This window comes from Monodelphis domestica, chromosome 8 (genome assembly GCF_027887165.1).
Source record: "Monodelphis domestica isolate mMonDom1 chromosome 8, mMonDom1.pri, whole genome shotgun sequence".
Taxonomy (NCBI): domain Eukaryota; kingdom Metazoa; phylum Chordata; class Mammalia; order Didelphimorphia; family Didelphidae; genus Monodelphis; species Monodelphis domestica.
In genome coordinates this window covers 132,580,948-132,608,131 of record NC_077234.1, presented here as the reverse complement: position 1 = coordinate 132,608,131, position 27,184 = coordinate 132,580,948, and the positions used below count along the sequence as shown (strand labels likewise).

Here is a 27,184-nt window from a genome sequence, read left to right as displayed (position 1 = left end):
ATTTACTTTAGAGATAGGAAGTTTTCTTGAAAGTAATTAGTTTAATATTTTGGAAATTGGAATTTTGTTTTGGAAATTGTATTGGAAACCTTTCTATAATGGTCCTTTCAGATCCCCTTTCATTCTGATGAACTGATCACTGGTGGAGAGTTCATTGTAAGGCAGCTCATTTTAGTTTTGGCCAACTCTAGGAGAGTATCATAGGAGACTCTTCATAATTTTTGAATAGGAATTGTCTTTGAAGGGAACATTATATGGAATTAGTTTTGAAATTTTCAGAAAATCTTACATTCCATTTTTCTAGAGTAGGAAAAGAGAAATGCAAACTATTTTTTTAAAAGCATGTTCAAAGTAATACAGTTAAATAGTGTTCTTAGTTTTCCTCCCAGCTATTGTTGAGGATATGGACAAAATGAATTTTAAACTTACTGTTAGCTCATTGTTTCTCCAGAAAAAGAAGTCAGGGCGAGGGAAGAGGTGGAAGATGAAAATTGCCTGTTCATGTCCCTTGCCCATCTATCAAATGGGGAATGATGGCTTGATTTTTTTTGTACAATTGATTTAGCTCCTTATAAATTTGAGTAATTAGACCTTTGTTAGATGTTTTTATTATTAAGATTTTTTCTCAATTTGTTGCTTCCCTCCTAATTTTAGTTGCAATGGTTTCATTTGCACAAAACCTTTTTAATTTAATGTAGTCAAAATTATTTATTTTACATTTTGTAATTTTTTCAAACTCTTGCTTGGTCTTAAAATCTTTCTTTCCCAAAGATCTGATAGATATACTATTCCGTGTTTACCTAATTTACTTATAGTTTCCTTCTTTATATTCAAGTCATTCACCCATTCTGAATTTATCTTGGTGTAGGGTGTGAGGTGTTGATCTAAACCTAATCCCTCCCATACTGTTTTCCACTTTTCCCAGCAGATTTTGTCAAATAGTGGGTTTTTGTCCCCAAATCTGGGACCTTTGGGTTTATCATACACTATCTTGCTGAGGTCATTTACTCTAAGTCTATTGAACTGATCCTTTCTTCTGTCTTTTAGCCAGTACCATATTGTTTTGGTGACCACTGTTTATAGTACAATTTTAAGACTTGGTACTGCTAGGTTCCCCTTCTTTCATATTTTTTTTCACTATTTCCCTTGATATTCTTGATCTTTTGTTCTTCCAAATGAACTTTGTTATTTTTTTTTCTAATTCAGTAAAAAAAGTTTTTTGAAAGTTTGATATGTATGGCACTGAATAAGTAAATTAATTTGGATAGGATTATAATTTTTATTATGTAAGCTCGTTCTGCCCATGAGCAATTAATGTTTTTCCAATTATTTAGATCTAATTTTAATTGTGTGGAAAGTGTTTTGTAGTTCTTTTCATATAATTCCTGTGTTTGTCTTGGCAGATAGATTCCTAAGTATTTTATATTGTCTCGGGTGACTTTAAATGGATTCTCTGTCTAAATCTTGCTGCTCTGATGTGTTAGAAATATATAGAAATGCTGATGATTTATGTGGGTTTATTTTGTATACTGCAACCTTTGCTAAATTTGCTGATTATTTCCACTAGCTTTTTAGTTGATCTCCAGGATTCTTTAAGTAGAACATCATATCACCTGCAAAGAGTGATAGGTTAGTCTCCTCATTTGCCTATTTTAATACCTTCAATTTCTTTTACTTCTCTGATTGCTACTGCTAGTGCTTCTAGTACAATGTTAAATAATTGTAACATTTAAAATAGTTGGTGCCATAAACTGTTATAATTAAAATGGTTGATGTTGTAAACTGTAGTAGTTAAAAGAGTTAAGGGTATAAACTGTAGTGAGTAAAATAGTGGAAGATAGAAATTATGCTAGATATAAGAGTGAGTGAGTAAATCTGACCGCAGAAAATGTTTCACTACAGTGTCTTGGTTTTTAAATCAAATATAAGGTGGTCACCAGGGAATATATTCCCAATCATGAATCTGCCCAAGTCAACTGGGTTTTATAGAGAATTTAATTAATAATACAATGAGTAATCAAAGAAAGAGAGAGAGAGGAAAAAAAGGAAATAAGTATGAAGGGCCTTAAGCCAACATGGCCTAGACCTGAGTCTTAAGAGAGAGAGATCAGTCAGTCAGTCCTTTATCACTCAGCACAAGGTCTGTCTAAGCAAGGATTTTAGTGACACCAGGCCAGCTCCATCTCAGCTGACTTCACCAGAGAGAGTTCCAGCCAGAGTCCTCCTCAAAGAGAGATCCAGCCAGAGTCTGTTTCAAAGGGCCTCTCTCCAGAGCCTCCAGAGGGACAGAGTCCCCTCAGAGGAGCTCCAGTGAGACCTCTTTAGAGATTGTCCTCCAAGAGCTTCCCTTCTCCAGAGCCTCTCTCAAGAGATTCTTCCCAAACGATCCTCTCAGAGATCCTCCAAAAGGATTGTCCTCTCAAGAGATTCTGCTTTTTCTTATATAGGGGTTTTTCTCCTATGTCACCTCCCCTAAGTCCTTACATCTACCAATCACTGTAGATGTTTTCCAAAGGACTGCCCATCTGAATTCCTGCTAAGTCGACTAATCTCCTCAGTAAGTCTGAACCAGAGAAAATGCTGCTGTGTCGACTAATCCCCTCAGTAATTCTGAAGCAGAGAAAACACAGCTGAGTCAACTAATCTCATTAAGAGAAAATTTGCCCAACCCTTTTAGGTACCTAGCATCCCATTGTATCAATTCTAAAAAACAAGCATGGCTCAAAGAACTCCTTGCCTTATTATAAGCATGGGTCCAAGTACTTTCATTGTTTAGCAAGGAGTTTTTTCCCCTAAAGCAGTCTTAAGTACGGGTGGAGTAGAGGTCCTCCCATTTCTGATCCTGGCGAGTTCTCACATCAAAATGGGGAATGTTTCCAGTAGGGAATTTGTTCCAATGGAGGATTCCTCAATGTGGAAATTTTTAACATTCACAAGTCTGAGAAATTTCAAGATTTACATAATAGAGGTGATAATGGGCATCCTTGTTTCACTCCTGATCTTATTGGGAAGGCATCTAATTTATCCCCATTGCAGATGATGCTTGTTGATGGTTTTAAATATGTATTGTTTATTATTTTTAGGAAAGGCCCTTCTATTTCTATACTTTATAGTTTTTTCAATAGGAATGAATGTTGTATTTGAACTCAAGTCTTTCTGACTCTTAAGACCAATACTGTTTTGATGTCATGATCCACAAATGTGGATTTAACATCCATGTTCAAAAGATTTATGATTTCTTCAGTATAGAGAATGCTTTTTATGGGAACTTATTCTGCCTTTGCAGACACAACCTGTTAGTGAAATAGTGGGACTAACCCAGGGAAATACTGGTTGGAGGCACATAGAGGTTAATTGTCTAGTTCAGGATCATGCAGATGATATCATTGGTAAGATTTTAACTCAGCCAAGTCTTCTTGACTTTAATTCCACTGCTTTATTCTCTCTGCCTTCTCTACTGCTTTGTAAAATTGTAAAATTAAATTTGTTTATAAAAAGTATAGAATTTTGAGGCCTGTGGGCTTTAGTATTTTATATGTTATCCTACTTATCTTGAATTTACTCAGTTGTTGGACCTCAAATTTTTGGAAGAGTATAGGACAAGTATACTTTTTTTACACTATAATGATCTCTCTCAACCCTGTGTAACTTTTGACTACTTTGGACTTTTTTTTTTTTTTGGTTATAGTGTTGAAAACCAAACTACAGAATAAATAATACAAAATTGATTTATCAAAATTAAATTTCAGCTTTCATAAAGTCTAAGAGCCCAGTCGAAGCTTTAAAGAAGAGCATATGTATGTGTAGAAATAATGTTTAGTTTCCTAAATCAGCATTGGGTAAGTGATAATAAAATCAGAAGTTATATATATTTAAGGTATTAGAGATAAAACTAATTTTTATAAACATATATACTAAGTATTAGAGTAAATGAGCTTGTAACTGTTGGTTTAGAGTAGTCTACTATGTTAACTGGAGAATGCTATATTTCAGAGGATGACAAAAACTGTTTAATACTTTTTGTCAAACTATTATGAAATCCCTTTGGCTTTATCTCTTATGTTCTTATCCTAGGGAAAAGAGAATTAAACACATCTATTGTTGTGTTGTTGTCCTCAGTTGGATGCTATTCCATACAATGACTTGATTTTCACTAGCACCAAACTATATCATTACCATCATAGTCCTAATAATATCTGAAATGTATATGGGGCTTTAAGGTTTGCTTTATTTCATATCACCCTACTACCTTCAATGTGAGGTACTTATTATCCTCAATTAGACTAACAAAAAGGCTAACAGATTGAGTGATTTCTCAGGTTTCTAAGCATGTAAGTATCCAAGACAGAACTCCATGTCTAGTACTTTTTGTACTGTTCCTTTTAGTTCCTGTTGTCATTGTCTTCCTGGTGAGAGTTAGGTTAAATTGGAAACATTCGAATTGTCAAAAGATTTGTGGTAATGTGTACAGCCAAAATATCTCTGGAAGGCTTATATGAGATATATTTGTAGACATGGACCACATGTTGGTCAGAACAAAGAACAAAATATTCTTGAGACAAACAACTGAGAGATTTTATAACTTTTATTAAACATTAGTCCAGAAGTCTTAAGATTAAACACTCCAACTACTCCCTGCCAGAGAGATGGTAGACTTAAAATGTAGAATGAGATTTAGCTTTTTGGACATGGGGTGTGTGAATTTGTTTTGTTGGACTACACATATTTGTAATAAGGGTTGTATTTTTCATTGTTCATTTCAGATGAGCGTTGGAAAGAAGGGAGGGAAGGAGAAAATAAGCATTTATTAAGTGTCTTCTATGTGCCAGGCAGCATGCTAAGTGTTTGATCAATTTCCCCATCAGTCTTCACAAAACCTGTGAGGAAGTTGATATTATTATCCCTATTTTAGGGTTGAGGAAGTTGAAGCAGACAGAGATAAAGTGACTTGCCCAGGGCCACACAGATTGCAACTGTATGGGTTATATTTAAACTCATATCTTGCCAATTTTAGGTCTTCTATCTACCTAGCTTCACTCCAGTGGGAGGAAGACATAATAAATGCTTGCAAAAATAAACATGTAAGCATATTGTCACTTTCCATGAACATTTCCTCAATTGAATCTATTCTTACTATAAAAGAATGCAGTTTTACTCATTTTAGTAGCACGTGTACAAAAAAAGTTCAATTAAGGAAAATAAACCAATATAGTATCTATGTCTTTTTTTGCATTTGAATGTCAAGAGGAAGGATGTATGTTTCTTTATTAGTTTTCTAAAGTCAGGATAGGCATTTATTTCATTTTTCTAAATACTGATTTTTTTCAGTATTATTTTTCTTTACATTGTTGTAGTCATTATGTATGTTACCTTAACACTGCTTATTTGAAACAAATATTTTAGTTTTTCAGAATTCTTCATATTAATCATTGGTGAAAACTCCCTCCCCCTCCCCACACTTTTTTTTCAATCAGTGAAGAACTGCCTTCCCATCTCACCCCTTTCTCACCTGAGAATGAAAGAAAAACAGAATCCATATTAAAAACATGTATAGTCAAGGAAAACAAATTTCTTCATTGGTCATGTCCAAAAGGATAATTTAATATTATGTATGTGTTTTACATATACATATATATGAAAATAAGACATTGACACATGTGTATGTATATCTATGCATCATGATATCATTCTTTGGATGACGTCAAGCCTAGGATTATAAATGCAATCCTTTTGGTTACTGGGCTTCAATTCTGCATTCTCAAGTCATTCTCCTTGATTTCTTAAGAGTGGTGTAAATTATTTCATGATTAGTCCTTTGTAATCATGAGTGGTCATTACACTAATTAGAGTTCCTAAGATTTTAAAAGTTGCTTGTCTTTATTATATTGTTACCATTGTATAAAAATTTCATCTCTTTCTGTTTACTTACTCTGCATTTGTGCATATATCTCCTCAAGTTTCTCTGAAACCATCCTTTTAAAAAAATAATTTCTTATAGCACAATAGTATTTTGTTACATTTCCACACAAAACTCCTTCAGCCATTCCTCAGTTGATGATATTGCCTCAAATGCCAATCTTTTGCCAACTCAAATAGAGTTTTTTATGTTTCTCTTTATTCATGCGTTTGGACTATAATGTTTCTGTTTTCCTATTGTTTTGGTTTGTCATTAATGGCTTAAAAGCCCTCTATTTCATTAAAAATCCATTTTTATCCTGTGTTGTATGATTATACTCAGTTTTTCTGGGCAAATTTTTCTTAGCTCTAAGCCCATGTGCTCTGCCTTCAGAAATACCATGTTCCATGCTCTTCTTTAGAATGGTAGCTGCTAAATCCTAACTGTTGCTCCTCAGTGCCTGAATGCTTTGTTTCTAACTACTAGCAGTGTTTTTTCTTTTACCTGGAAGCTCTGGACTTTGCCTGGCAACTATTGTTCCCAGGATTTTCCATTTTGGTATTTCTTTCAGTAAGTGGCTAGTGAATTCTTTCTATTTCCATTTTGCCTCTAGATCTAAGAGATCTAGACAGTTTTCTTTTAGGATTTCTTCAAATATGAAGTTTTTGTTTGTTTGTGTGTGTTGGGGTGTTTTATGGCTTTTAGGTAATCTGTATTTTTCCCCCTAAATCTTCTTCCTAGGTCAGTTGATTTTGCTATGATATATACCTTACATTTTCTTCTTCTTCTTTTTTTCCCACTCTTGACTTATTTTCTCATGGAGTCATTGCTTCTATTTGTTCCATTCTAATTTTCTGCTAATTTTTGCTCAGGCAAAGTTTTGTACCTCTTGTACAAACTTGTTAATTTCATTTTTAGTTCTTTTTTCCAATGCTGTCATCTCTTTTCCAATTTTTTCCTCTAGTGACTGCATGTTGCTTATTAAAGCAAAACAGAATAATATCCCTGTTTCATTTCTTCCAGGATTTCTAGTTGAATTTGTGCCCAAGCTATATATTGTTCTTTGAGGCTTACTTAATAGATGTTTTGAGGTCATTCTTTTCTTTTGGGTTTGTGTCTAAAGCATCCTTGTCACTATAATAGCTTTTTAGGGTGGGATTCTTTTTTTAACTCATTCTTCCAATCTACCTAACTTTAGACTTTTTGTTAGGATTGGGCTTTGTGAAGGACTAGCCTAGCCCTCTTACTCCTTTCTTAGGATATTGAGTATTGTATTAATTCATGCTTTTAGAACAGTTTAATTTGAGAATCTGTATGTTTTCTGTGTTGCCAAAGTAGTTTGATCTAGGACAAAAGGTGATTGCTACCTCCCTGGGTCAGAACTTTGCTAGTTTGGGGTTTGGGTTTGGGTTTGAGCAATAGTAGATTGCTCTTAGACTCAATCACTACCAGCAAACTGGACAGTTCTGCTGGTTCAGACTGATAGAACTATAGGCTTCCCTTTATGCCTGTCCTGGTTATTAGAATAGCAGCTGGAAGTGAGATCCTGCTCTGCTCCTGACACACCAGATACAGCAGTCACTTGTTTCTGGACTTCATCCTTACTTGGTACACTGGCTAAACCTCAGAATCACCCCTCATTCCTAGAATGCTACTAGTGGATTCATATTACCTTTTCAATGTGCCGCAGAATTGTGTAATGGCCTCAAAGCTTCCATTTGTCAACTGCTCCTACACCCATCATGAGATCTTGGTACTTAAACATGGATCTAAGATCTCATCTTGTTACAGTGTACACACTTGTGGGCAAGTACGTGTACAGTGTTTCAGTCCCTGGACCATGCTATGAGCTTCTATCCCGACTCCATCCCCTTTCCCTAGACCTCTACAGTGTCCATATCTCCTATGCAGACCTGGGCTGGAGAGATGACCTACTGTGACTTTTTCTTAGATTTCCTGATTAGAATTCAGTATGATGCATGTTTATATACATTTGGGGGATTTTGGGGGTGGAAGAATTGTCTGTACTTACTTCTCCTGCTCTACCGTCTTGACTTCATCTTTCCGTGTAATTATATTTACATGCCACAGTTTGTTTAGCCATTCCTCAATTGGTGGAGTCCCAAATTGTTACAGTTGTTATCTGATCCCCCAATTGCCAGTACCTTCCCTATTAAAACTACCTTTTTTGGCATTTATACAGACTATACTTATATATGCTCTTTTTGCCTCCTTTTGCCTTTAAAAAGAAAAAAAATACTCTTAGCTTCCATCTTAGACTCAAGTAGAATTAGACTAAGTACAGTGGTACCTTGACACATGAGTTTAACTTGTTCTGTGGCCAAGTTTATAAGTCAATTTGCTTGTGTGTCAATCTGTTTCCCTATTTTAAATTAATGGAAATGCAGTTAATCCATTCTGGTCCCCCCAAAACACAATTTTTTTGTTTTACATATATGCTTTTAAATAAGAAAATGTACTTTATAAATAACAAATATATTTATATATACTAAAAGAATGTAAAGAATTAAAATTGCTTGTGAAATGTCATTTACCTTCAAGGTCAGGCGAAGATGCTGGCAGCGAAGGTTTTCATTTTATGCTTAGTATAATTTACTCTCTATACAGGTAACCTTACATTTAAGTGAAAATTGACATTGCATATTACTTATGATATGTAACTTTGTTGCTAAACTTAATTGCTTTTTTAAACTTTACTTAATTATCATTTTCTGAATTGAATTTTGGCTGTTTTGCCACATTTTCCTCAATTTCACTTAGAGGCCGTTTCAACAAAACCTTCCATAGAAGTTTGTTTATCTCTCCCTTTCAGAATGTTTCGATAATGTGTTTAACAAGTGTCATTACACAGCTCCAATGCACAAACTTTTGGAACTTTTTCTGGGTCTGTCTTTTCAATAGACTGTTTAATTTTTTCCCAAACCCTCAATATTTCCTTAATTTCCCTTGTACTGATTATTACCTCAGACACCTTGGGCTCCTTCCCACTAATTTCCTGCAACACCTCTGTATGCTGTTGCTGCTGTAACTCCTTCAATTCCTCCATTGTCAGGACTCATGGTTAAAAGTTAAGAAACTTGCCAAAAAATATTGATAATAAAGACAAAAATAAAGAAAGCAAAAACAATTTAATATAGATGCTTGCAAGACCAAATAAACATTGAACTAAATGAGACAGCCTTGTATAACTTGTGAAACTGAACTTTCAGCAGGCTATCTAAGTGGAGGGTGGTGGAAACTCATGATTCAAATATCTGCTCGTGACTTAAAGCAAAAAATTCCAATCATGACTTTCTATTTCAAATTGCTTGTGACTTAAAGGTGCTCATGTTCAAGGCATCACTGTATTGGTTCCAAGACAGAAGAATGATGATGGCTAGGCATTGGGGGTTATGTGACTTGTCTGGGATCACCCAGCTAGGAAGTGTCCATGGCCGGATTTGAACCTGAGTTTGCCTATATTGGTACTCCTTGTGTCTAGGGATTGTTTCATTTTTTGTAATGATATCTTCAGTTCCCAGTACAGTGCCTGGCATATTGAGCAGGTGCTAAATAAGAACTTGTACAATGATTATTGATTATTGCTATTTTATCTCAAAAATGCTGTTTTGAATATTTTGCTATGCATAAAATTGTTCCTGTGTTTGATAACCTTTGGGGAGATGGCCTTATATTAGTAATTAAAGAGCTAAAGGATATAATTTTTCTCAAATGATTACAAATTGTTTTATAGAATTGTTGGATATGATTTTGGATTAAATTAGAGAATAATTTAAAAAATCTTAGCATAGTGTGTGGCACATATTAGACAGTGAGTGCTTATCCCTTTCCCTCTTCCTCTAGTTCTGATTCAAGGCTCTACCAGCAGGATATCAGTGTATCTGTCTTCCTAAGCCTTCATTAACAAAGACTAATTTTGTTATTTTTTTGTCATATAACTTCATGGGGTATGAGCTAGAGTTTTAATTTTATTTTCTCTCAACATTGTTCTGTGGTTGCTAGTAGTTTGCATTTCTTCTTTTGAAAACTTAATTTCATGTGGAAGAATACATATTCATTAGTGAATGGGTCTTGATCTTATATATTTATATCAATTCTCTATAATGGATATTCCAAAAGCTGTAGTCCATTTAAATATTTTTTATAACATTAGAACTATATATTCTCTAAACTTATAAAATAACATATTTGAAAGATTAATTACTTGCAGTTTTAAGATGATATATTTCTTGATTGAAATTCAGCAAAGCTAATTCTTGTGGCATACACTTCCTTAGTAAATTTTCAAACTTTGTAAAAATGTTGCATTTATAATCCTGGGCTTGAAGTCAAAGAAATAGGTCTTGATGCAGTCTTGACAGTTTTGATTGATTCCACCGAGGAATGTCTGATGAAGGCAGATCAGGTGACTGGGATGTCCAAGCAAGAGAATCTCCTTAACTAATCTGATAGAGAAGTTGTTATCCAGAAAACATTAGATGCAAAATGAATTATGACACGGTGTTGTGGCTTGGTAAAATTAAATCTTATTATTCAGAATTCACAAAACTCAGTGTTAAAGAAATTCTGTAAGGATAATTTTAGTGTTGTGACCTAATCTAAATTAATTTGGTCACCAGAGAAAAACCCAAATAAAATACCCAAGTCAGTTTGGAAATTTATGGGGATTTTAATTAATATAGAGGTAAGGAATTAAGGAGAAGAGAGAGAAGAGGGTATAGGATTTCTCCTGCCTGGCCTGTGCCAGAGGGAAGTCAAAGACATCCGCCACAAGGTCTTTGAAGAAGAGTAGAGGCTTTTTAAAGAGGATAATGTTTGGAAGGTAAAGGAGAAAACAATCAGCCCAAACTCTGAGAAAGCTCAGTGAAGATGCCTCACCTGAACTAGGTTACTCAGCTTCTCCCAGTATAGTATCAAGGAAAACTCACCACCAAAACTGGACAATAGCTGCCACCATGCCAAGATGCCTAAATGCTCAGCAAGCTGCCACCAGAGCCACCTCTCCGCCGGAAGAGGCCGGAGAGAGGAAGTGACGTGAAATATATAGATGGTTTTTACATCACTTTTCTGCATCTCACATGTACCAACGGTAACTTAAGCTTGACTTAGGACAGTTCAGGGGTCTGTCAGTTGTTTCTGATTTGTCATTTGCTAGCACATGTCTGTCATACTCCATCCTCCTAAATACTTAATACTTAAGTATGGGTGTAGACATTCCTGTTTTTGTTAGACTAAGTAGGGTGGACTAATCTAAAATTCACAATTCAAATAATTAAACTTTGAAATTTTTTTTCATAAATATAGTATTTGCACTTTGGAAGATATTAAATTAAGCTATTAAAGCTTAAGACTGCACCTAGATATGGGGACACCTGTATATATATATTAGATATTAAAATTTTATCAGGGCTATTTAATGCAAAGATGTTTTTTATTCATTTGGCATTTTGTCTTCTATTTCTAGATGAACTAATTTTATTTGTGAAAAAAAGTTATAGATTTGTGTAATCAAAATTGGCTTACATTTTAAGATACTTGTGTCCTTTGATAATTTTGCCTATGATGGTGATTGGGTTAGCATTTAGTAAGAGATATTTCATTTAAAATAATCTTAAACAATATAAAAAGCCACACTTACTTCTGCTCTATAAGGAAAACTGTTGTCAGTTGGTACAAACCTCCCCCAACCTCTTTTCTTGGAATCTTGACCCAGGGTCCCATGTGACTCTGTGCCACATGTCTCTATCAATCAAAATTCAGTCTTTTCTCTTCCTTAATACAGTTCCCTCTTTGCACAAAGCCCAAATTGTGTACATGATTTTGGCATTTGTGCACAACCTAAAATATTTACCAATGGGCTAAGCTAAGCTATCTACCCACAGTAACAAACAACCTACAGTCAACTATCTTACTATAACTAATACTAACCTATTCTAGGGAATTTAACAAGGAAAAAGGAACAGGAATTAAATAATTAGCAAGTATGAATGTCAAACAGAAGTAAAAGCAAAACAAGCAAATAACATCAAAACAAAAGATGAACATAACTTCCATGCAAACATCAAACTCAAAATACTACTATTATCAGCTAATACATAACATTGTATTACTATTGTAGTACATTAACGTCAGAGAAAAATTTTATTTTATTTTTTTATTTTTTAAATTTCATTTTCTTTTTTTATTTGAATTAATTTATTTAGTCAATTTAGAACATTATTTCTTGGTTACAATAATTACATTATTTCCCTCCCTCCCCTCTACCCATACTTCCTGCATCTGATGCACAATTTCATTGGGTATTACATGTGTCCTTGATCAGAACCTATTTCCATGTTGTTGATATTTACAGTAGGATGATCATTTAGAGTCTACATCCCCAGTCATATCCCCTCGACCCATGTATTCAAGCAGTTGTTTTTCTTCTGGGTTTCTACTCTCACAGTTTTTCCTCTGAATATGGATAGTGGTATTTCTCATAGATTCCTCCAAGTTGTTCAGGATCAATGCATTGCTTCTAATGAAAAAGTCCATAACATTCTATTGTACATCAGTGTATCAGTCTCTGTGTATAATGTTCTTCTGGTTCTGCTCCTTTCACTCTGCATCAATTTCTGGATGTCATTCCAATTCCCATGGAATTCCTCCACTTCATTATTCCTTTGAGCAAAATAGTTTCAATCGCCAACATATACCACAATTTGTTCAGCCATTCCCCAATTGAAGGGCATCCCCTATCCCCTCCTTTTCCAATTTTTTTTCCACCACAAAGAGCATAACTATGAATATTCTTGTACCTGTCTTTTTCCTTATTTCTTTGGGGTACAAACCGAGCAGTGCTATGGCTGGATCAAAGGGAAGACAGTCTTTTAGCCCCCTTTGGGCATAGTTCCAAATTGCCTTCCAGAATGGTTGGATCAATTCACAACTCCACCAGCAATACATTAATGTCCCGACTTTGCCACATCTCCTCCAACATTCATTACTTTCCTTTGCTGTCATGTTAGCCAATCTGCTAGGTGTGAGGTAATACCTCAGAGTTGTTTTGATTTGCATCTCTCTGATTATAAGAGATTTATAATACTTTTTCATCTGCTTATTAATAGTTTTGATTTCTTTAACTGAAAATTGCCTATTCATGTCCATTGCCCATTTACCAATTAGAGAATGGCTTGATTTTTTTGTACAATTGGGTTAGGTCTTTATAAATTTGAGTAATTAGACCTTTGTCAGAGGTTTTTGCTATGAAGATTGTTTTACAATTTGTTGCTTCCCTTCTAATTTTGGATGCACTAGTTTTGTTTGTACAAAACCTTTTTAATTTGATGTAATCAAAATTATTGATTTTACATTTTGTGAGTTTTTCTAGCTCTTGCTTGGTTTTAAAGTCTTTCCTTTCCCAAATATCTGACATGTATACTATTCTGTGTTCACCTAATTTGCTTATAGTTTCCTTCTTTATATTCAAGTCATTCACCTATTATGAGTTTATCTTGGTGTAGGGTGTGAGATGTTGATCCAAAACTAATCTCTCTCATACTGTCTTCCAATTTTCCCAGCAGTTTTTATCAAATAGTGAGTTTTTGTCCCCAAAGCTGGGATCTTTGGGCTTATCATAGATTGTCTTGCTGAGGTCACTTACCTCAAGTCTATTCCACTGATCCTCCTTTTTGTCTCTTAGCCAGTACCAAATTCTTTTGATGACCACTGCTTTATAATATAGTTTGAGATCTGGGACTGTAAGGTCTCCTTCCTTTGCATTTTTTTCATGATTTCCCTGGATATCCTTGATCTTTTGTTCTTCCAAATGAACTTTGTTATGGGTTTTTCTAATTCAGTAAAAAAGTTTTTTGGTAGTTCAATGGGTATGGCACTAAATGAAATTAATTTGGGTAGAATTGTCATTTTTATTATATTAGCTCATCCCACCCATGAGCAATCAATGTTTCTCCAATTGTTTAGATCTAGTTTTAATTGTGTGGAGAGTGTTTTGTAGTTGTGTTCATAAACTTCCTGTATTTGTCTCGGCAGATAGATTCCTAATTATTTTATATTGTCTAGGGTTATTTTAAATGGAAATTCTCTTTCTAATATTTGCTTCTGAAATGGGTTGAAAATAGAAATGGGTTGAAATAGAAATGCTCATCACTTATGCAGGTTTATTTTGTACCCTTTGACTTTGCTAAGGTTGTTGATTATTTCCATTAGCTTTTTGGTTGATTCTCTAGGACTCTTAAAGTAGACCATCATATCATCTGCGAAGAGTGATAGCTTGGTCTCCTCATTGCCTATTTTAATACCTTCAATTTCTTTTTCTTCTCTAATTGCTACAGCTAGTGTTTTTAGTACAATGTTAAATAATAGAGGTGATAATGGGTATCCTTGTTTCACTTCTGATCTTATTGGGAAGGCTTCTAGTTTATCCCCATTGCAGATGATGTTTGCTGATGGTTTTAGATATATACTGTTTATTATTTTTAGGAAAGACTTTCTATTCCTATACTATCTAGTGTTTTCAATTGGATTGGGTGTTATATTTTGTCAAAGGCTTTTTCTGTATCTATTGAGATAATCATGTGATTTTTGTCGGTTTGCTTGTTAATATGGTCAATTATGTGGATGGTTTTCCTAATATTGAACCATCCTTGCATTCCTGGTATGAATCCTACCTGGTCACCTTGTGATGACTTGCTGGAGTCTTTTTGCTAGTATACTATTCAAGCTTTTGCATCTAAATTCATTAGGGAGTTTGTTTTATAGTTTTCTTTCTCTGTTTTTGACCTGCCTGGTTTTGAGATCAGTACCATGTTTATGTCGTAAAATGAATTTGGTAGAACTCCTTCTTTGCTTATTTTGTCAAATAGTTTGTATAATATTGGGGTTAGTTGTTCTTTGAATGTTTGATAGAATTCATTTGTGAATCCATATGGACCTGGGGATTTTTTCTTAGGGAGTTCTTTGATGACTTGTTCAATTTCTTTTTCTGATATGGGGTTGTTTAGGTAATCTATTTCTTTCTCTGTTAGGCTAGGCAATTTATATTTTTGTAAGTAATCATCCATATCACCTAGATTGCCATATTTGTTGCCATATAACTAGACATAATAGTTTTTAATAATTGCTTTAATTTCTTCTTCATTAGAGGTAAGATTTCCCTTTTCATCTTGGATACTGCCAATTTGGTTTTCTTCTTTCCTTTTTTAATTAGACTGATCAGTACTTTGTCTATTTTATTTGTTTTTTCAAAGTACTAGCTTGTAGTCTTATTTATTAAATCATTAGTTCTTTGACTTTAAAATTTATTAATTTCTCCTTTTATTTTTAGGATCTCTAATTTAGACTTCATCTGAGGATTTTTAATTTGTTCACTTTCTAATTTTTTAATTTGCATGCCCAATTCATTGGGAAATTTTTTTTTGGAAAATTACAATAAACACAACATTGCGTAAGTTTTACACTGAAAACCCAACCAAACATTAAACTCACTTATGCAAATACATGTAACAATTAGTATAAGTGAGTTATGTATATAATTCACATACATACATACATATAGTAGACATACAATATATACACATGTTATATATGTATGCACACATATATACTTCATTTTTACCCATGTTACATATATACATATGCATACAGTATAACAATTACACACCTATTATACACCCTATTTACATATATTTACCTATGTACTTACAATTTTGTTTGATATGTGATGTCATGATATTTGTGTTGTGTAATATATGATGTGTGCAAGTCATTAATTTTCTTTTGTCATCTACTTAATCCTACCTAACATCCCTATTTTTAAAATTCTTCTAATTAAATTTTTATACTAAATATAAATATGTAAGTTAGTTTTTTGAGTAACTAACTTATCTATAGCTAATTATAACAATGTAATATCATTAAATATACATGGTTTCACTCATGGTTAGTGTATCCTAACCATGTTTATGTTTTGGTATGTTGTTAGTTTTGCTATGTAATGTTGTTTTGCTAGTGTAATGTCAGTGTTACTATTATGTTAGTGCTATGTTACTGTTGCATGCAATTTATACTTACTACTACTTCGGATCTTTCCTTCTCTTATCTCTTCCTTGAAGAATTCTTTTTCTGCAATTCCATAGTAGTAAATATATTTTTTTTGTGTGTGAATAAGTGCTATGTTATTTTGGGCTACAATACATTACCCCAAAGTATTAATTTATTAGTCCATTCATCCTGTAATCCTCTTCATTACAAATTTCCCAAAGTCTTTAAATTTATAAATTTCCAGTCTTTTCACAATGTCCATTTATTCCTGAATTCTCTTCTTCATCTGCATTGCCCTCTTCTATCCTCTTCTGCAGGAATGGTGCTCTCCTTACTGACCTTTTTGACTGCAGACTCAATTTTCCTGATGATTCTAACTTTATACAATCTCTTCTTCTTTGATGATTTGTACATTTTCATTATTAATACCATTTGCTAATTCTATATGTGAACAATGATACCATGAATCTCTACCCAAAACTTTTACTGAAGATGGAGAAACCAACACAACAATGTAAGGACCTAACCATCTCTCATGTTGTTGATGTTTTAGCAAAATTTTTGATGTATACCATATCTCCTTGTTTGTAATTAGGGAGAGAATAATCCAAAGGACCAGTTTGAATTAATACTCCCATATCATGTAATTCTTTGAGAGTTTGTTGTAAAGCACTTAAATAAGAAGCAAGTTGAAAATCTCCTCCTAAGAGAGATGTATAGATTGTCTTACAAGTTTTTGCCTGTATGGAGCATGTCCAAAGAGCATTTCATAGGATGATATATGCAAATCTGTCCTTGGTCTCATATGTAGGTAAAACAAAGCTATGGGAAGAATCTCTGGCCATTTGAGATGAGTTTCAGCACACATATCTTCTCCACCATATATATATTTTTTTTGCATTACTATTTGCCGTCTTTATGCATCCACCTGACGTGAATTTTGTGGGTGATAAGGAATGTGATATTTTGGTGTTATTCCTAGGTTTTTATAGACTTTTTTCAAGATGTCTTGGGTGAAATGAGATCCCTTATCATAGTCTTTGGTTGTTAGTGGTACTCCAAATCTAGGTATAATTTCTTTAATCAACACTTTCATCACAAAGCTAGCTATATTTGCATTTGATGGAAAAGCTTCAGGCCTTTTGGTCAATCTGTCTTACCACGCAAAACTAGTATCTTCCAGCTTTTGGCATGCTGAAGTAATCAGTTTGTAGACTCTTAAGTGGACACTATGCTGAAGGTCTACCATCTAAACCTTTTGGTCTGAATGCCCCTTGATTGAATTTTTGGCAAACAGAACAGCTCGAGCAGATCTTATTTGTCAGTGTACTTATTCCAGGTGCTACCCATTGTCTATTTACAGTGTCAATTAAAGATTGAGTACCAAAATGATCTTTTGTGTGGATGGATTGACATAAATAGGTATACAGGTCTTTTGGTAACAGTGGTTTTCCAGTATCTGCTACCCATATGCCATGTTCTTTTCTTGCTCCAAACTTCCCCTTTTACTTTTGTATTTCTCATTCTACCTAAGCTTTTTTTAGATCATCAGATTCTATAGTTGATAAGTTCATGACACAAACTGGGGCATTTTTAGAAGCAAATTTTGCAGTTACATCAGTTCTTTGATTTTCTTTAGAGACTGAATCCCTGCCACAAGTTTGACTTCTACAATGGATTACTACTAGCTGTTTTGGCTTCTGGATAGCATCCAAGAACTCAGTTATTATTTCATCATGAGTAATTGGTTTTCCCAATGCTGTAATAAAACCTCATTGTTTCTAGATCTTTCCTGTAGCATGACAAACAGAAAAAACATATCAAGAGTCTGTATAAATATTTTCACTTCTACCATCAGCCAGAAGATATGCTTTAAAGCGACCAACTGTGCACCTTGAGCACTAAGGTTAGTAGGTTATGATCCATACCATAGTGTCTCAAATTCTGTGACAACTGTAGCACCTGTACATTGGATTCCAGTACAAAAATATGAAGACATCTGTGAATAAAACCAAGAATGGATTTTTGATTGGAATGTCTTTTAAATCCATCCTAGGCATATCCACTAGATCTACCACTTCTACACATTCATGTTCACTGTTCTTTGGCAAAACAGGAAGAAGTGTAGCTGGATTTAATACACTACACCTCCTCAACTAGATGTTTTATTACCTAGAAGTATAATTTCATACTTAGATATTTGTTGGTCAGACTATGCTTGAGTATGAAATTTCCTCATTAATGCTTCTATTTTATGTGAACAATATACAGTCAATGGACATCCCAAAACTAAATCTGATGATTTCTGGACTAACACAGCTTCAGCTACTATTCCTGTTAAAGAAGGAACTGTACCAGCATCATTTGGATCTAACTGACAACTATAGTATCCAATTGGGCGATAACTTTTTCCTAAAGTCTGTGTCAGCACACCAGAAACAATTCCTTTGGTCTCATTCACAAAAAAATGAAAAGGTATAGTGTAGTCTGGGATTCCAAGAGCTGGTTGCTGGCAGATATTCAGATTTGAGTTTTAAGATGTTCTGGTTCTGTGTTCCTGGTTAGATCTGTTAAACATATAGTAATTTCATTATACCCAGGTATCCATTTTCTGCAGAAACCAGTTGTTCCAAGAATAGCTCTGATATTCTTTTTGGTCTTAGGTGCACTCAATTTCTGTATATCAGCTATTTTCTGTGTGATACTTCTGGAACCCTCTGACAACACAAATCTGAGATATTCAACCAGATGCAGTACCCACTGTTGTTTTGCCTTAGAGATTTTATGCCTATGTTTATATAATTCAATCAAAATAATCTTGCTATCCCTTAAATACACTTTAGCAGATGGTGATGCTAGGAGGATAACATCAATAAAATGTACTATTTTACTCTCCTTGAATGTTATTGTTTCATGGTCTTGGTTCAAAATCTGTGAGATTTGGCTTGGGCTATCGATGAATCCCTGTGGAAGACAAGTCCATGTCTCTGTATTTTCTCCCATGTAAAAGCAAAGATCTTTTGAGAATCCTTGAATCGGTATCGAGAAAAACTCTGAGCATAAATCTGCCATGGTGAAATATTTTGCTTGACTTGGGATGGAAGAGATTATAGCAGCTGGGCTTGGTACTATAGGATGTACCTTTATTACGTGATCATTTACAGCTCTCAGACCTTGGATGAATCTGTAGATGATTTTGCCATTGTGATCTAGTTTTGGCTTTTTTTTTTTTAATCAGAGATATAAGTGTATTATACTCTGAGAAGCACAGTATTATGATCCCTTGTTGAATTAGAGACTCTATAATGATAGGTCTTATATCTTCTATTGCTTCTTTACACAAGGGGTACTGAGGCATACAAGGAACTGGTCCTTCATTGGTTCTCACTCTTACTGGAGTAACTGATTTTAGTAGACCTACATCTGTGGAAGACTTTGACCATAAATCTTCTGGGATATCCTCAGGAATAGGATAGATGAAATCCAAGTCATCCTCTTTACTGACTGAATCTAAGAATAGCAATGGAAAAGCTTTCAGAGATTCTTTTGGGAGTTGTAATGATATACCCCCAGGGTTAGTACCTTGAATCGTTGCTCATAATTTACAAAGTAAATCCCTACCAAGGAGGTTCATTGGACATTCAGGCATACTAAGAAATGCATGCTCCACAGATAAAGGACCTAAATTATCATTTTAGGTTGTAACTTTGCTACTCTCTTTGGTTTTCCAGTAGCTCTAATCACTTCCATAGTACCAACAGCTTTACAATCTTTAGGAAGACTTTGCAAAACTGATTTCCTGGCTCCAGTATCCACCAAAAGATCATATATCTTATCCCCTAAAGTTACAGAAACATTGGGTTCAGGGATGTTTGTAAGGTTTCAAGAACTGGTACAAGCATAGTAACATCAGTACAAAGCTCAGTCATTTTCTGTTCATCCCAGCTTACATCCTGAATTACATAACTTTCCCATGATTTTTTATTATCAGCTTTTATATTATTCTCATTGGTTCTTATAGTCTCCATCTTAGTGTCGTTGGTCTCATTTATAATTTCATTATTATTCAGTTTATATTCTTCAGTAATTTCTTATTTTACGTTCATTAGGATTTTCTATTAAATTTATATTACAATGTTCTTTTTCTGTACAGTTATTTACACTAATTATATAATCTTTCAAATTAATTAATTCATTTGTATCACCATCAACCTTATTTTCATTACACTCAATTTCATTTATCTTCAACTCATTTTTTATTTATACCACACTCATTTCCTGGTTCATTTTCATATGGACTTAGGGTAAAACCTTCATAAGCTACAAGCTCCCTTACTCTGGACACATTTTACTACCTGGCTGTGTATAAATAGAGATTTTGAACCGTAGACTTCAATCCCCAGAAATCCTTTCCCAGAATTCCCTATAATCTCACCTGAGTCCCCAGGTTGGTGAGATCACAATTGGTATTTAACTGGCAGTAACAACTCCTGCTCTCTTCTCTGCCATTGCAGTGATGTAGCAAGTAAACTAAGGTAAGCTAAACGTGGCGATTTTGAATGGGCTGATCAGCCATGGGCACATGGTTTTTATTTTGTAACTTCTCTCTTCCTTGATTTCTAACAATTCCTAATAAACCTCATAAAATATAATATCTTTATTATTAGAGCTATAATTTAAATTTGACAGTCAATGGCGACCACGAAGGGTTGAGAACTTCTCAAGATTTTTATTTTTTAAAGATAACCTAGATAATTTTTTTTAAGCCACATTTCTCCTGCCAAGGCTTTTCAGCAAAGCTGATTCTGATTCAGCTTGCTCCAGCCATCCGATCCTGCCTCCAGTCATCCGCTCCAGACCTGCTTGACCCAGATCGCTGTCCTGGCCTCGGCCATCCCCAACCCCAACAACTTTCTAGCCTCCGAGCCAGATTGCCCCAGGCCAGCCCCAGGGCCCAGGCTGCTCGTAGCTGCCACTGTGGTTTCAGAATCACAAACAGAGTGATAAAAAACTGGGGTGTTCTTTCCTGAGGCAACAATTGGCCTCCACATGGCAGGGGACCTCAGGGGGGTGAACGAGGAGAAGGAAGAAGCTTTTCCAAACAGGAAGTTGATTACAAGCATGGCATACTTCAAAGGATGCTTTTGAGTGCACTGATTCTTTTACTCATCTAACCTGAGACTCAGGGGAGAAATTCATCCCCTGCAACTCTTAGACATATGGAATTGCCCAATTTGAGATTCCTAAAACCCACCCTCGCTATGGGAGATCCCACTGTTCTGACAAAAGGAATCTAAAACGGATTAAAAATAAAACAAAAAATGAACTTTAATGAGACTGGAAATTATATTTTTAAGACTTCAGACTACAGTGTTTTTATTTAAAAAATCTATTTTATTGCATTTTGCTCATTGTTTTGTTTAAGATTTAATTTTGTTGGTTTTACGTTCATATATTAATGTATTCAATACTATTCTGTTACACTGAATCATTTTAATGTATTGGGTTTTAACTACTGTTATATTCTGTTGCTTTCCCCCTATAACTATACTGAACAAATATTATTGAATAAGCCCATGTTAAAAAGCCCTTTTTCTATTTTGACTTTGTAAATTGTCACATAAAGGATGGATAGACTTCAACAAAACTGGTTACAAATGTATAACAACCTTTGGAAAATTTAATGAGCTAAATGTGCCAAATTTATTTTAAGGGGTCTTTTAGACATGATTTTTAGATTTTTTTTCTCAATTCTGATCATTTTGCCTGCCTCTAACAGGAGGTAAGGTCCATTTTAGTAGTTGAAGTGAAATACAATTATAATCCTCACCTCTCACATTAATAAACATGTGAATGGATGGGAAATCACAGTCTCATACAGAAACAGCTGGGAAGTTAATGCCAGGGCATGGTACCTCTGGATGGCTCCCAAAAGAGGAGCATCTTTCATTTATAACTCTTCAGCTCACTTTACCCTTTCACCAGAATGATATCTAGATTTCTTGATGAAGTTCTAGACCCAAATAAATTTTACTTTGTTTAAAAACGTATTTGCCAAGGTTGAAAGATTTGCTATGTCTGTAAAAATTGTGACAAATATCCATCCGTTCATAGGCTTTTAAAAATGTCTCACAGCAACTCACGTGAAATATGATAGTGGGTTTGTTTGTTATTGTAGTTAACTGGGCTATTATAACTTTGGGGATTTTTGTACTTTTTGAATTTGCAATTACCTTTAAAAAAAAAACGTTACTTTGTAAAAATCATTTGCTTACACTCAGAGTGGATCATGGTCAGGTATGAAGAGGAAATGGATCTCATTTTTGGTGAGAAGCCTTGTATTCTGTATTTTCTTAGCTGACACAGTATATCAATGATTATAAACTATTATATTTTTGAATTTTAAAACTTTTTATTATATTTTTCTTGCATGTGCAATATACTATTTCATTTTTTATTTTTCTCTCCTTTTTATATTTGAAGAACATATCACTAGTATTAAGAAGATTTTTAACTTTTTTTGATTTTGCAGTAATATATGTTTAAAATATATTTGTTATAATGTCAATGCATACCCAAAAAAGCCCGAGACTATAAAAATGATGCCATTGATTGCTTTAAAAAATTATGGGAATTTGCTTAATGATTGTCTGATTCAAGGACAAGAGAATAACAAAAGAGCCATTGCACGGTGCCAAAGAAGCACAAAGCTAAACTGCGTAGTGCTAATTGAGCACAAGGTCAAAGAGATCAACCAGTTCCAAAGGGGTTGATGAAAATTTTGAGCCATGTCAAGAGGCCTTGAACGTGTTTGGGGTTCAAGGTTGCGGCGATTTAATATGTTTTAAAGACAGGTCTTCCTTGTTCCACATTCTACCAAGTATCTCAAATTTGTCTCCTACCTGGCTCCTATAATCTAGTCCCTTTTCTGTCTTTCATAATGTGGCAAACTTTTGGTAGTCCTGGCTACTGACTGGGTAAATGCTTAATGCTTGTATCATTTTAATTGGGCCCTGATTCAAGGACCTGTTATAGATTTTTTTTCCCTTTACTTGGAATTTTTACACATAAGACTTTGATAGTCTATATTTCATCCAGAAATTATCTTTTTTATTTTGGATTTTTTTTTATGTTCTTGATTTCTCTTGCCAGTTGATTCATATACCTCATAACTCAGCCATGCATTTCTAAATAATCCCTGTGTTTTTCAAATCACTTTCTTCAGGGAGTTATGTATAAAATATTATTATTTTAAATTACAACGTTTAAATTCCTTTTGAGAGTAATTTTCGGTTAAGAAACATGATACCTCTCTGAATCCAGAAACTGAACTGTTTGGATAAGACACCATGAAGATGCCTCCACAGACAACACACTGTACCAGAAGATCCAGAGTGAACTTTGGGATGTGGTGATTTTCACTGTGTATGGAGTTTGAATGCATTTGTTTTGTATGTATACTTTTATGCTAAAGGGGACTGCCCCTAATTTGGCTTTTTGTCAATGTGCCTAGTAATCATTGGCTTTGTTCTCTTTTCCTTTTATCCACAAATTATTGCAATCTTTAAGTTGATTATGTTCCATGATCCTTTTGGGGAAACTGATTTCCCAATAGGATCACAGGGAGTTATGTATAAATGGAGATTTTAAACCCTAGACTTCAATCCTTGGAAGTCCTTGGTGTTTCCTGTAATTCCCTATAATCTCATCTGAGTTCCCAGGTTGGTGAGATCACAATTGGTATTTAACTGGCAGAAATGCCTCCTACTCTCTTCTCTGCCATTGCACTGACTTAGCAAGTAAACTAAGGTAAGCTAAACGTTGCGATTTTGAATGGGCTGATCAGCATTGGGCACGTGTTGTTTATTTTGTATCTTCTCTATTCCTTGATTTCTAATAATCCTTAATAAACCTCATAAATATAATATTTTTATCATTAAAGATATAATTTAAATTTTACAGCTGTACTTTGGTATAGCCCCAGAACTTACCCATAATTGCATTGTCACGAGATCTGGTGCTTGTTGGCCCTGGCAGCAAGCATTTTGGCATTGATCAAAACTTCTTTTCTGGTAGTTAATGTTGTTGTTCCGTGTATTATTGTTCCAGTTGCTATTACTCCAGATGGTATTGTTGTACTGTCTGTTGTATTCTCCATTCCTATTCATCTGCCTTCTAAATTGGTTTCTGAATCTGCAATCCTTGTACAAATGTCCAATCTTGTCACAAAGGAAACATCTTCTACGACCTGGTCTTCTTTCATCAAGTCTAGTTGTTATTGTTATTTCTTGACTGCACGGGTCTCAAAGCAGCTGCTGATTTTACCTCCTTAATCTCATTTTTCTTTGCCTTTAATTCAGCTTCCCTCAGTTTTCTTTTTAAATCCTCTACAATGGAGTCTCTTTCATCATTTTTCTCTTCAGGGTCATTGGTTAAATATGTGGCTTTCCTCCTCATTTCCTCCAAATCTAGCTCTTTCCATTCTGGGAAATTGGATTTAAAGAACTACCTAATCTTCGGCACAGTATTCTTGAGAAAAATATGCTTGATGTGGGCAATGGTGCTTTCTTCGAGTACATCTATTCCCAGGAGAGTTTCGGCTGCCTTGGTTATTCTCTCGAGGAAAACCGCAGGTGCTTCTGATACTTTTTGTTTAATGGCCTCCAACTTGAACCATGCATTAGGCCATTTTGTATATTGCCCCATTACCTCCAATATGGCATCCCTGTCTTCAATAAAAGCTCTTCATATACCCCATCATGAATTATGTCAAGTTTACAATTTTCTGACCATGATTGCAAAAGAAGGTCTGATCTAGTCTCCTCTATAAACTTATTCCCCTCTCTCTTTGTGAGTACTTCCTTCATAAGGAGGGCAAAGTCATTGAAATCTGGTTCATAAAGTTCTATGGCCCATCGCATCTCCTCAATAACCTTGTTAGGTTCATCAGTAAAATTTCGGGTTGTTCTCTTTATTGATTCGAGGTCCTCTGGGTGAAAATCTCTTATGGGTTCTTACTTTGTATATTTCATTCTTTGTTACTATTGGTAGATCTCTAAGGGGCCATAGACTGACCTTTCCTGTTGCCTCTTCTTGTTCTAGTCTGCTTAATGTTTTATTATTGTTGATATTATTATTATCATTATCATTATTATTGTTGTTATCATTGTTGTTATTTTTATTGTTAGCATTGTTTCCGCACCCCTGGTTTATATGTAAGTTCTTTATATATAATGTTCCATATTGTCAAGTTGTTATCTCATATGGATTACCTTGCCCTTTAACTCAGAATTCTTAGTGAACCATGTGATTATTACCTTTAGCCATTTCCCCAAAACAAATACAAGTGCACAGGATTTATACAGGACAAAACAACAGATCACTCTTAGAGGAACATGAGCAAAAACATCAATCAGCTTGACTTCCATGACCTGTTTCATCCAGTCAAACTCCAATATCAGGTGACATATGCTTGGGAAATCAATAAATATAACATAAGGTATGTACAGCATGTTCTCCCACATAAACAATAAAATTGTGCCTAACATGTCTGAGTTTATGTTTATGTCAACCTGTAATGTAAAATTAATAACAGTATAGGTGGTATTACAGTGTTCAAAAACATACAGTATATGATGTTACAAATTACACAAAATCACAAAAATAAAAATTTCAAAATGACCACCCCAAGATGGCCACCCCAAGATGGCCACCGGGAGCACATGATGCAGTCTGTATGGCTCCCCTAGACAAGCCAAGACCCCAGAATTTCGATAGTTATTCCTACTTAGCTCCTGGCAGCTCAGAGAAGTTTTAGACTGTTGGATCAACTGAATTTTTCCCTAAGTACATTCACTACACTTAACTTACAATTAAACAGACAATTAATAAATAATTATTGAATATAACCTACCCAACTCTGCCAACTGTTATTAAGAGATGTTTAATGGGAAAAAACAAGAGGTAAACATCTAAATATTTTGAGTTTATTAATGGGGAAATGGGATAGGAATGAGGGTAACAAGGAGAAGGGAAATTTCTAAATCTTATCCCCCAAACTAAAAACTATCCTATTGGAGAACTTCCTAAGCTAGATAAGTTAAGTCCCACATTAATAATATCTCACAAACTTGAGTCCAAGATGGGCCAGAGTCCAAAAGGAAAGATAACAGCTCCCAGTCAGATAGATGAATCTTCCCTTTATTCTCCAGTCCAGCTGACCTGCAGTCTGGCTGAAGTAGTCCCTCTCTAGGGCTGATGTCTTCCAAGGATCAGTGGTATCTTTTATAGTTGAAATTGTAGCTACCAGCCACTCTTACTTCTGCTACAGAAGGAAAATGGTTGTTAGTTGGGTCAAACCTCCCCCAACCTCTTTACTTGGAATCTTGACCCAGGGTCCCATGTGACTGTGTCACATGTCTCTGTCAATCAAAATGCAGTTTTTTCTCTTCCTTAATACAGAGGCCCAGATTTGAACTCCCCTTTCTCTGGACCTGGCTCTCAATCCATTGAGCCACCTAGCTGCCTCCTCTGTGTTTACTTTCAATGTCAAACTGGTACATAAAGTTTTAGGAAGTAAGTTGGGGAAGCAGTGATGGTGACCCAAGTGAAAGACCAAGTGAAAGCTCCTGAGGTTATCTTTATATCTTGCATTGCTGATAATAGTTTAGTCCTTCCCAGTTGATCATTGTACAATATTTCTGTTACTGTATACTGTTTAGCAGTGATGGTGAACCTTTTGGAGATGTAGTGCTGGACCCCACCCCCATCTTTTAACACTACCTCTCCCCCATTTACTCCAGACAGGAGAGGGAGAAAGCATTCCCATTGAACTGCTGGGCAGAGGAATGGGTGATGAGAGGAGAGTGGAGGTGGAAGAAGAGTGGCTAGAGCGATCTGTTCCATTCTAGCTATGTGCCATGCTATGAGCTATTTTCACAACTGGCTCCTCTCCAAGCCCAGCATGGGAATCACCTTCACTGCAGACTGAGTAGGCCACTGTCTGTGCCACACCTGCAGGCAGCATGTGACTGCCCCCTTTAACCCCAGGAAGTAAGTCCTCCTATTGGCTGTTGGGCAGAGTGGTGGGGGAAGTGAGGAATGTCCTTATATTCATGGAGAGGGGGAGGGGAGCAGCTCTACCCCATTCCCTCTACCTTTCTAATAACCAACTCTGGCAGGTGACTGCATGCATGCCCATGGAGAAGGCTTTGTGTGCTATCAGTT

At 35.0% G+C, this 27,184-nt stretch overlaps 1 protein-coding gene across 1 annotated transcript in view; it reads left to right on the top strand.

Moving 5' to 3' along the window:
• MYCBP2 (MYC binding protein 2) overlaps positions 1-27,184 on the top strand; it is a 382,851-nt gene that overhangs the window by 38,002 nt on the left and 317,665 nt on the right.